Here is an 8,991-nt window from a genome sequence, read left to right on the forward strand (position 1 = left end):
TGGGTTTAAACAAATAGTTGAATAGGTTCATGCATGCCTTGGGTAGTTAAAACATACATCTGAAAATACCATCTTAAATGATAGTTAATGTAGTAGAATTATTGAAGTTGCTTTTATAGAATATATTTCAACATAATCTTTATATCCTAATATTGATAATGTCCTTAGAAGATGTTAGGTTGTTGAATAATTCCCTTGAATTAATCCAGTATTCTCAAAACATAAAAAAAAAAAATCCATCTTGCCTTTGAAACAGAAGTGGGGAGCAGATCTTCTAAATAAACTTGAATTTATAAGAGCTTACAATAATTCCCTCTCTATCCCTCCTTAAACCACATAATAAAGAAAGAGAGGGAGCACCCCAGCTAAAAAGCAGAGGTAGATCCTCATTTGGATCCCACTACCAAAATAGAGATATCTGATTTCAAGTAAGTAATAACTATTACTCATAACCAATATCGGCAGCAAAGTTACCTGTGCCAGACACTGCACTACAAGCCTTATATAAATTACTTCATTTAATCCTCAAAACAATTCCGTAGCCCCAGCTGGTTCAGCTCAATGGATAGAGCTTCGGCCTGCAGACTGAAAAGTCCTGGGTTCAGTTTGGTCAAGAGCACATAACCAGGTTTTGGGCTCAATGCCCAGTGTGGGGCATGCAGGAGGTAGCCGCTCAATGATTCCCTCCATCATTGCTGTTTCTATCTCTCCTTCTCTCCCTTCCTCTCTGAAATCAGTAAAAATATATTTTTTTAAAACCAATTCTATAAACTCTCCATGATTTGAGACTAAGAAAGTTTTTAGAGGGTTAGAGAGAATTGCTAAATCCACAGGCTAGAAAAGACTGGCTCTGGAATTCAGCTTGTGCTGTCATACCCCAGAGCCCTGTGCTCTTGCTGAATCAGCCACTGCATCTTTATGTCATCATTTCAGTTACAATTTTCTACCTCTTTCCTATCCTTAATCTGCTTATCTTTTAGTTCATGTATCAATTTGCTTCCTTCAACGTTGAAGGAAGCCCAATAAGATTAGAAGACTTCTAGAATTGAACCAATAATCAGAGTCAGGAAGTAATAATTGCATTTTTCAGAAGTAATAAGACAAAAGTTGGAAGAGTGGGGAAGAAGGAAGTTTCTTTTTCAAAGTAGCTATTTTTTAAAATACAGATTTTATTGATTTCAGAAAAAGGCAAGTGAGAGAGAGAGAGATAGAAACATCAATGATGAGAAGAAAGCATTGATCAGTTGCCTCCTGCATATCCCACACTGGGGCTTGAACCCACATCCCAGGCATATACCCTGACCAGGAATTGAACTGTGACTTCCTGGTTCAAAGGTCAACACTCAACCACTGAGCTATGCCAGCTGGGCTCAAAGTAGCTATTTGACGTGTCAACTGAAAATGGATATATCAATTGTGGTATAGTCTCAAATGTGATCTCTATAGCAGCAGCTAAAATAAATTATATCTAATAGATCAACATGAAAAATAAGTTTGAATGAAGAAATCAAGTTGGAATATGCTGTGTACTTAATATCACTCATTTTCTTTTTAAATCCATAAAATAATATTATGTATAGACATGGATACACACATGTAAACAAATGCATAAAGCATTGGTGGGAAGGAACGAAATAGTTACTTCAGGAATAGTTACTTCTGGGGGACTTTAGGAGTAATGAGCTGGGGAGAAGTAGAGGACTTCGACTACACCATGTGATGTTGGGTTTATTTTAAAATATCTGAGGTAAGTTGGCCAAATGTTTACACATTTGTTCATTGGAGGCACCGGTTATATTAGTTTCTATAGATTCCTCAATGCTTGAAATAGATGAGCATTTCAGCTGCACAACTGAGGTGGGGAAAGTTGCGAGAATTAGGTAATATGTATTGTGAAGTATGAAATGTATTTATACATAATTTACACTCTTTCTGAGGAAAATGAAAGAAGGCCGTGGGAAAGAGATGGACCAATGACTGAGAAACCCAAGGAACGTGGAGCAGCCTGGTGGCTGTTCTGAGCAGGCCTGTTGAGGAGGAGGAGCTATCAGAGTGATGGTGAGATAGGCCTGGGAGGAGCATGGGAGAGGAGAAGATCATGTACTGAAGGTGGGGGAGCTACAAATAAAAGGACTTGAGCTATCACTGGCTGAAATGCAACACCTTATCTGGGCTGGAACTGAGCCCCAGAGACATCCACGTTAGGGACAATGAGGAGCCCCGCCAGCCTTCATCCCTCCCACAGACACAGAATCTCTTAGCATAAACTGCATTCCTTGAGACTGCAGGTCCTCCTGGGAAAATAACTGAATCCTGACCCCCAACTAGGTTTCCTACATATACAACTCTGTCTGATTAATTGGGGGAACCTCAAATGAAATGAGCTATAGGAAAGACAACAGAACATTTACCAAAGGAAACAAGATACCTGGTGCAGTAATTCAGACAGAGGACCTGAGGGTTGCAGGACAGTGAATGTTAGCCGCTGAGAGCAGAACCCAAGGGCACCTAGGCATCCCAGCAGCGTGGCTGAGCCCTGTGCGTAGGCATTAACAGCTATCACACAACTTGGAAATTCTGGGGCGCAGACCTTCCCACCATTTCCAAAACTAAAGAAAGAAACATCCTGAGGGTTTTTTATCCTCAAAAACACTGGCCAAAGTATTAGCAGGGATCTCAAATGACAAGACATTGGTGGCAGCAAAGTCCCGGCTTACCAGGCTCAAGGCAGCTGCAAGATCAGAGCTCCAACTAAAGTTCCAGGTGGAAGTCCTGGCTGCGGCAGAAGCAATGCGGCTCGACTCGGAAGGAAGCACGGTGTGTCTAACTTACTGTGCTTGCAGGCTAACCAAGCCTGTTCTTAGAACCCTACTTGCAGAAAAGCACTCTTTTCCTCATTTTGCAAAAGTGCCAGCGGTTGAGGTGCCTGAGAACCGCACCACGGCGGCGGGGGCAGCGCTGTGGCTTTCTGGCTCGGATGCTGCAGCAGCTCCAGGCCCGTGGCTTGGATCTGCAGCCAGACTGCGGTAGCAACAGCACAGCTCCGGCCCTGGCAGCCTAGGCAGCCAGTCTTGGAAGCCCCCATGGTGAACTCTAGCCTGGGCTCTTCGTGAGTAAATTAAAAGCATCTTGTGAGGGAATTTCCACAACTGCATGGAGAAAGGGAACTCTACAAGAACCGTCCTGGGTATAGGTGGGGTGCAGAGCAACTAAGATGTTTTGGGGCTCCCGTGAGGGGAGGGAGAAGGCTATGTCCAAGGCACCATCACTTGCTGCAGTGAAAGACAGCATGATTATGAAAGAGTTGTGCTTCCGAGGAAACATAATGCAATAAAACACAGTTGAATTAGAGGGTTCTTCCCAGGGTTTTTGCATCCCTCTGAGATATGGATTTTTGATTAAGAAATGAAAGAACAGGGAAGAAGGACTAGAGGGAGGAAGAATCTGCAAAGGATCAAATATATCCACTTATGAATATGTCATAATGACAATCTCTTCAATTATAAACAAAGAGGAACCTAATCCTGGAGCCTGTTTTCAATGGGACTTTGTGTAATAAGTAAAATTTTAGTCTGAAGCCTGATGGTGTAAGAGGTGAGGTGACAGAGCGCCTCCCGCAGGATGGCCAAGTGTATAAATCCAGGTGAAAAGAGCTGAGCAACCAGACCACAGGGTCAGCCTCAAATCTAAGAATGCCCCTCATTCATTCCTGAACACTTAGAAGTCCGTCACACGAACAATCCTCATCTTACTAAGCATTTGATTATATAAAGAAAGAGCAATTAATGTGAATGAGAAAAGCAGGAGGAATAGAAACATCTGAGATCATTCAAATGAGATGTTGAGATTTGTCAGCAACATATATGGCCACTTGGAAAGGGAAGACAGTCGTCCTTGTACACGTGCCCAATATTGAGAAGCATTTTAGACGACTGGTTTGTTGAAAGTGCAGGTGCCGCCCTAACCGGTTTGACTCAGTGGATAGAGCGTTAGCCTGGGGACTGAGGAGTCCCTGGTTTGATTCTGGTCAAGGGCATGTACCTTTGTTGTGGGCACATCCCCAGCGGGGGAGCAGGGGGGCAGGAGGCAGCTGATCGATGTTTCTCTCTCATCAATGTTTCTAACTCTCTATCTCTCTCCCTTCCTCTCTGTACAAATTCATTAAAATATATTAAAAAAAAGACAAAGAAAAGAAAAGAAAGTGCAGGTGCCCTTACTTACCCAGCACTTTGCCCATCTCAGGAATCATGCCGTCTTCCCTGAGTTCCCCTCTGGCAAAAGAGGTCCCACCAGTTGACTTCTGAGAGTGCAGCAAAGGGAAGGAGCTCACTGACCCCAGAGGGCCCAGCTCAGACTCCTGAGGAGGGCACATGGGACACACCTGGGCTGTTTCTCCTCCCTGAGAACACAGGTTTAAACACACAAGCGTCACAGCAAAGGATCACATGGGGACTGGGCGAGACACACGCATGCTGCACTCCGCTGTCACGGCAACAACTACCTTCGATTCCTGGCAACAGACTCCTTCTGGACCTGCTGTCAGAGAAACTAAGGCATTAGCCAGTCTTCTCCCACTGGGGAGGTCACTACCCCTTCTGGCAGGCTGATCAATATATTAATCCCCCAGAGAGGGCTGTGGCTGGCAGCATATAATTAATATAGGCAAAAGAACTGCTCATCAGCATTTCTAGGTTGTGGGGAACAGAGCCCCATAGTCCTCACACTTCATACCTCCTTACTGATTAAAATGAAGGCTTTTCCCACGGGGAAGTCTGTCTCCAGATAGTAACATAAGATGGCTTGTTGGCAGCCTTACTCTGTGGAAAATGATCCATAAACAAATCATTGTATTTCCTGTTGGTGAAATTCAAATCTCATCATCAAAGGACCTGAGGGTGGGATGATGCTTGGAGATCATTCTGACTATTGAATTTTTAATGAGATAACATACCTGAAGTTCAAAGCACAAAAGGACATGCCCATTCTGTAGCAATAGGTGCCCTTACACATTGCAAATGTGCTCCATGTTTCCCCTGCCTCAACCAAATAAGAGGCTTGCAATAGGAGTGCCTCACAATTAGAAGACCCCAAACATCTCCTCCCCTTTTTAGGAGGTATCTCATAAGCAATGATTACATTTCTCCCAGCTACCGAATAATAAACACCATTTTCCTGCTTTCCTGGCTCCCTCAGGTGACTGCCAAGTCCTCTGAGACTCTCTCCTTGGCTATAGAAGCATCCTGAAGCTGTCAAAGAATAAACCGTATGGCACCATTCCACCAAAGTAGGAAATAACTTTTAATGCCTTCAGACTTAGTAATCCTTAAGAGCTGAATGAAGAATGCCTCGACCCAACCCCAGGCTGCCTCTATTCCTTTAGAATGAGTTATTGCTCAGCGGGTTTCTCAGGCTGCTATGTGGATAGACTCCTGGTGACCTTGCAAATTTAGGGAAGCCTGAGACCCGAATCTCCCAGAATGGCTACATGTGGGATAAACACAGGTAAGATGCAAGTTGAGATCCTCCTACTTCGTGTACAACCATGGACATCATTCTTTCAGAGAAAATGACTCTTTCCCACAATGGAAGACAAAACTATCATTAAATGAGGGAGAAGACCTTCAAGTGGGGAAGAGCAAAGAGTCTGCCCATGTCCATATTTATATACCCTAGGGCCTAGAGTGTGCTGAGGACAGCCAGAGTCAGAAAGCTCTTCGCTTAGAAAATGCTGCCCTTAGATGATCTCTATACTAAGAACCAAGGCTTTTGTATTGTCAGGCACATAAAATCAAGGAGATGTCTGACCTTGTCTCTATTAATCACAATGTCCTCAATTGTGAATATCAAGGGATTGCTAACCTTTGAGAATCTGATAAACTATATAGACGTTCTTCCCAGGAAAATAGACAGAAGACTGCCATACCAACTTTTGAGTATAATTTGGGGAGAAGAAGGTTCTACACCTTCTAAAATCCAGGCTAGGACCCCTGAACTGGATGATTTCTTCCAACTCTAAACTGAGTTTATGGAAGCTCTGGTTAAATTTAATAGATTTTTCTTTGCTTCCTCCTAAAAACTCATAAGAAAAAAGACAAAAATAATAGGAGCGTATAACTTGAGTCATGGACCCGGCACTCATTACTGCTCAAACCTGAGTCCTGGCCTCTCGCCTTCCTCCCTGCTTCAGCACCTGCTCCAACTTCTCCACAAACTACCAGAACCTGGGCTCCATGCCTGGTGACCAGGCCCAGCCAGCCAGCAGCGCAGCCAGTGTCTATGCAGGGGATTGGGCTTTCAGATTTCCACGTCTGTCCACCAGAGTACAGGGCAGCTGGGGGTCCTAGGCCTGGCTGTGAGAATGGCAGGGAGGAGTCTGGGGGGCATTGGGAGCATCCAGAGTGAGAAGGAGATTATGCAATGCCTGGATGACGGCCTGGCCTCCTCCAGGAGAGAGTGAGAAGCCTGGAGACTGATAATCAGAGACTGGAGAGCAAAATCCTGCAACACCTGAAAAAGAAGGGACTCTGGTTGGAGACTGGGGCATTATTTCAAAACCATCGAGGTGAGGAACTAAGGGCTAAGGTCTTTGCAAGTTCTGTGCACAGTGCTTGCATTATTCTGCAGTTTGACAATGTCCAAATTGCTGCAGATGACTTCAGAGTCAAGTATAAGATGTAGCTGGCCAAGTGCCAGTCTGTGGAGAGTGACATCAACGGGCTCTGAAAGGTCACTGATGACACCAATGCAGCTGGAGACAGAGATTGAGGCAATCGTGGGGGAGCTACTCTTCATGAAGAAGAACCATGAGGAGGAAGTAAATGGTCTACAAAACCAGACTGCCAACTCTGGGTGACCATGGAGTTGAATTCCCCAAATCTCAGAACCTCAGCAAGATCATGTTGCACAGCCAGGCCTAGTATGACCAGCTGGCTTGGAAGAACCGAGAAAAGCTAGTCAAGTATTGGTCCCAGCAGACCAAGGAGAGCACCACAGTGGTCACCTCACAGACCGCTACCATGATACAGAGTTGAGACCTATGATCCAGTCCCTGGAGACTGACCTAGACTCTGAAAAATCTGAAGGCAAGTTTAGAGAACAGCTGAGGGAAGTGGAGACATGCTATGCTATGCAGATGGAACAATTCAATGGGATCCTGCTGTACCTGGAGTTCGCTGGCCCAGACCCAGTAAAAGGGTCTGCTGAACATCAAGGTCCAGCTGGAGGCAGTTTTCCTCTGCCTGCTGGAAAAAGGGAGGACTTTTCTCTTGATGTTTCTCTTGATGATGCCCTGGACAACAGCAGCTCCACGCAATCTCTGCAAAAGACCACCCTCGCAGGATTGTGGGTGGCAAAGTGGTAACTGAGGTCAACGACACCAAAGTTCTGAGACATTAAGGCAGCAGAAGTGGAGCACCCCTTGAGAGGCAAGAGGCCAATAAAAAGTTCAGAGATCACTAAAAAAAATAATAATAGGAGATAAAGAAATGTTAACAAAATAAAGGTAGAAAGTGGATGGACAAGTGCAACTGGTTTAGCTGAACAGACATTAAAGCAGCTGCACAGAAAGCATTCCATTGTCTACCCAGAGCACTGCAAAATTGAAGGCACTAGTACATAGGAAAGTAAAATGAAGAAGTGACAGCAATCGAATTTAATCCCTTACACAGGCTCTGCCAAAGTCCAGTAATTACTTTTGTATTATTTTTCTTTTAGGGGAAGGCCAAAATTTTAAGCTTTATGCCCCACTAATCTTATATTGTCACTCAGTGTAGCTGAAGAAGAAACATTAGTTGAAAGTCTTCATGAGAAAGTTAAATCTCAAAATACCCGTCCTTGGCCTATGTAACCAGGAACTCCTTAGCTAAAGAAAGCTTTACTCACCTAAGACATTAAAACAGCTGTACCTCAGCTATAGGCAGTGATGAGGGTCCATACTGAAAGCAAGAGGATTAAATAAAAATATGCACATTGAATTATGAAACTCAGAACCCCACCCTCCATTCAGCTCCCAGAATACTGACAGTCCCTGCAAGAGGTTGGAGAATTCTTTTCTGGACAAACTATTAGAGGTAATCATCTCAGTCCCTGTCCAATCACTGCACAGTAAAACAACCAAAATACAAGCCTGCAGAGCTTCCAATCATCTTCTTTGTAACTCACTTTTAATTATTAGTAGACAGTCAAGAATCATCACATTTAAGGACCAGCTCCAACATGATAGTCAGAGGCTAAAACATAAACAGGAGGAAAAAAACAAAACAAAACAAATTCCAGAAAATAGTCAATGCAGGGTACAGAATTAAAAAAAAATGTAACAACCAGTTAAACTCAGAGAGATGAGAGGTTATTGCATACAAGCTGTCTTAGATAATAAAAGTGTTTAAACATTCATAAAACATGAAAGTACTCATGGAAGTTAAATTTGATTGCCAAAATTTTTAAAACACTTAACCCATGATTTGGGATGTAAAGCTGATGAAACCGCCCAGGAAGTAGAACAAATAGATAAAAAGAAAATTGAGCAGAGTAAAACTGTGTGGTTCTCAAAATTCCCACCCCAGTGTACAGGCCCTGTACTGCAGGTCCAGAAAGCATCATTTTGTTACAATGTTAGAAAGATGCTGCAGAAACATAGTGTGAATAGAACTTTTGGATATAATGCCAATTTTTCTGCTTTAGTTTGAGTAGAACTTGTGACTATGATGCCAATTTCTCCACTCCTTACCAACACTTATTATTCTCTGTCTTTCTGAATGTAGGCATTTTAGTAGGTATAAAGTATTAACTCAATGTAGTTTTGGTTTTTATTGTCCTCATTTTTAGCTTATAAGCCATTTATTTATTTCCTTTGAAGAAATGTCTATTCAGATGTTTTACCCATTTTCTAAGTTGGGTTATTTTTATTATTATTATTATTGTTGTTGAATTGTAGGATTTTTTTAAAATAAATTTTTATTGTTCATATTATTACAAAAGTTCCTCATTTTCCCC

The 8,991-nt window shown here is 43.0% G+C and overlaps 1 pseudogene across 1 annotated transcript; it reads left to right on the top strand.

Annotated features, from left to right (window-relative positions):
• Positions 1–6,358: 6,358 nt before the first annotated feature.
• LOC311633145 (keratin, type I cytoskeletal 18-like) lies at positions 6,359–7,395 on the top strand (annotated as a pseudogene). Its single transcript has one exon. The product of its transcript is annotated as a keratin, type I cytoskeletal 18-like (transcript).
• The last annotated feature ends 1,596 nt before the right edge of the window (positions 7,396–8,991 follow it).

The sequence above is a fragment of the Pipistrellus hanaki genome (genome assembly GCF_964339955.1).
Source record: "Pipistrellus hanaki genome assembly, chromosome: 1".
In the NCBI taxonomy this organism is placed as follows: domain Eukaryota; kingdom Metazoa; phylum Chordata; class Mammalia; order Chiroptera; family Vespertilionidae; genus Pipistrellus; species Pipistrellus hanaki.